At 42.0% G+C, this 2937-nt stretch overlaps 1 protein-coding gene across 5 annotated transcripts in view; it reads right to left on the bottom strand.

Annotated features, from left to right (window-relative positions):
• Positions 1-2937, bottom strand: part of AMPH (amphiphysin) — a 245355-nt gene that overhangs the window by 25526 nt on the left and 216892 nt on the right. The gene's annotated exons all lie outside the window — the stretch shown is intronic.

Raw genomic sequence — 2937 nt, 5'->3', positions numbered from 1 at the left:
TAAGGCCTCGCAGCATTCATCATGCTCTTGGCCAATACAGTCACTGCAGCCGTATCCATAAGAAATTCTATCCAGACAGCGGATTATGTAGAACAGCTGGCACAAAACCTTACTATTGCCCTGTTATTGGAGGAAAAAATAGATAACAAGTTGGAGCCCAGAGATACTGTGTTGGAGGACACTGTTGTAAAAATAGGAAAGGAGGTGGAAGCCCTTCGTGTCCACCTATCCCTTAGGTGTCATGCCAGATACCAACAGGTATGCGTGACCCCACATCTCTACAATAGAACACAATAGGTTTGGAAAGACATTTATAAATGGCTCAAGGTGTCTGGAATGCTTCCAACCCTGATGGTGACCTCTGAAGCTTACATGAGATTATCAATGATATCCAAGAAAGTCGGCTGGCAGTACAAGATCCAACCTCTCTAGCCAACAATATTCTTAATTCTCTTAGTAAATTTAAACCCATCAGTGCCCTACAGGTAATCACCTGGGTCTTCAGTGCTACTGTACTTTTCCTACTACTAATGATCTGTGCGATCTCACTCAGTGGAGCAGTACTGAAGGCCCGTCTGCATGAGATCAGCCTTGAGACACGTCGCACGTGGCTCATGATGGAAATAAAACCTCCACAACACCAGCGACACTAGTGCTCCCTGCTACAACACTGTTCAAACCATAACATGGATTTCGCTTCTCGTTTTAAATCCCATCGCGCCAGACTCTTGACGAAGGCCAGACAACACTCCTAGAGATCTACACCCACTAGAAACTCTCTTCACTAACTGCCGCTGGAAGCTGTAGAGACTTTACTAATTATGGACTTATGGACTTTCACATTTTGGACTTATACACTTTGGAGCTTTTCTCCAATAACTAACCAACAGTATTAGTTTGCTTTTGTTTCACTTTGCTCAAAATGTATCATTGATTCATGTTATGTTGTATTGTTATGTTGTATTGTACATTGTATAGGAGAAATTGTTTCTCCAGAAACTTTAAAGACATTGGTCTAGGGCACATTGGTCCCTCATTCCTGATTATTAGTGTACCCAATATGTTCCTCTTTTCCCCAAGGTTGTAATCTACTGTGTTTGGTTTAAGGTTTTCATGCTAAGTCAGCATATAGCTCTCTCCATGCCCCTCCTTAGGGTAGTATGTAAAAAAGATCCTTTGTCCTCAGGCTCCCCCTCCCAGGTCTGGACCCGTGAGCTGGGGCTGGATAGCCAATGACGGGTAAGATCTCCATAGGGGGACAACCTAAGACAGGCACAGTCACCGAGGGTCCCAGATAATATCTCTTACTCCGAGCTAGTCATTAGGCCATAGCCCAGTTAACATAGCCTGAGTGGGACATTGCCAGTCTAGACAAAGCTCTTATTTAAAAAACAAAAAAAGGGGGAGATGTTGGGAGTCAACTGAGGACATTTGGGGATAATGAGGCTGTGGCAAACTGCTACATGCCTCTATGCAGGACCCTATGTCTAGGGGAGTGGATAAGAGAGTCTGCTTAGTAACTGCATACATAAGGCTCAGACACCCCCAAGAGAAACAATGCTCCGGGACTTTCCACCATGGACTTGCTATAGTTTCTATCCCCGGCCCTAGTTCCTGGTTTCTGTATGCCTACACCCAAAGCGCCCTGCCAAAGCCCCTGCTAGAATCTCCTACATAAAGAGGAACTTATTGCCTGTATAACCAGAGCCTTTACAATAAACGATGTCTTAGTCTGTTACCAGCAGGCTGAGGCCCTCCTGCTCCCAGCTTTTGTCTCTACTTTCTTCATTTCTCGTCTCCCACCCAGTCCTCTCATGTATCCTTTTGGTGAGCTCCTGGCTGACGAGCCAGGGGCGTTTGGTTGAGCGAGCTGGTCTCATTCAGGAAGGAAGGAAGGAAGGAAAGAAGGAAGATCCTAGGAGCTCCCACCATTTCCAGCTGGAAGGAGCGAGGAAGAGCTCACATGAATGACACAGTTCTGGGAACTCCCAACTCCACTGATATGCATTGCACCAAAAAAACTGAGGGGTCATTCCAGTATTCAGAACAAAATGCATTAATCTGCACAGGGCAGAATTCTCCATGCTATGAATTAGACTCTTTTAATTGCTTGGACAACACTGACATCTTTTCATCCCACTGTGAATTCTGTGCATAGATCATCCTGATTCCAATTATATGCTGAGTCAAGCCCCTGGAATGTCTTAGCTCCAGACTTTTTTTAGTTTAAAAATTAGCAGTATTAAATAACAATGGGCCATTAAAAACACCACAGCCAATGCATGTTACCATGGGTACTGAAAAAAAAAGTTCCCTCTTTTTCTATTTTGATTAATACAAATAAACATATTTATTTAGCATGACTATTTCACTAAATGGATGACCATTAGAGGGAAGGTTAATATCCTTTTCCATCAGAACTTTTAAACTGTAAAAGAGTTTAAAAGTGTTTTCTTAGAGGAGAAAGAAGTCTCCAATGAATACTTTGATTGGAGAAATTAGTAACTTCTGTCAGACTCTTACCATAAGCAATCAAAAGCCACCTCTAGCTCTGTGTGTCCACCTAAGCTGATGTACATGACAAGTTCCATCGGAAAGGGATGGAGAAGTTATGCTGACATTACAGAAAGTAAATAATGAATAACCCAATGTTGGACAAATATACAAAATATTTGTCTTCTACCCCCCACCAAATTCTCCATTGTGACACATGCCATAATCACAACATCCTTCTCTTTAAAGGGAAGAATAAAATGGAAGGACACGTTGGTAGATATGTGTGCAAAACTGATATTTTTATGGGCCTTTATAATCTTTAAGAGGTGCTCTGATACAACTTCTAAGAATAAATGAGATAAAATTCACTCAAATATATTTTTAGGAGTTCTTTATGGGAAAACATTTCACTTTTATTGTTCAAGATGATTATCTTCATAA

This window comes from Hipposideros armiger, unplaced genomic scaffold, assembly GCF_001890085.2.
Source record: "Hipposideros armiger isolate ML-2016 unplaced genomic scaffold, ASM189008v1 scaffold_976, whole genome shotgun sequence".
NCBI classification, from domain to species: domain Eukaryota; kingdom Metazoa; phylum Chordata; class Mammalia; order Chiroptera; family Hipposideridae; genus Hipposideros; species Hipposideros armiger.
This window is presented reverse-complemented; position numbering and strand designations above follow the sequence as displayed.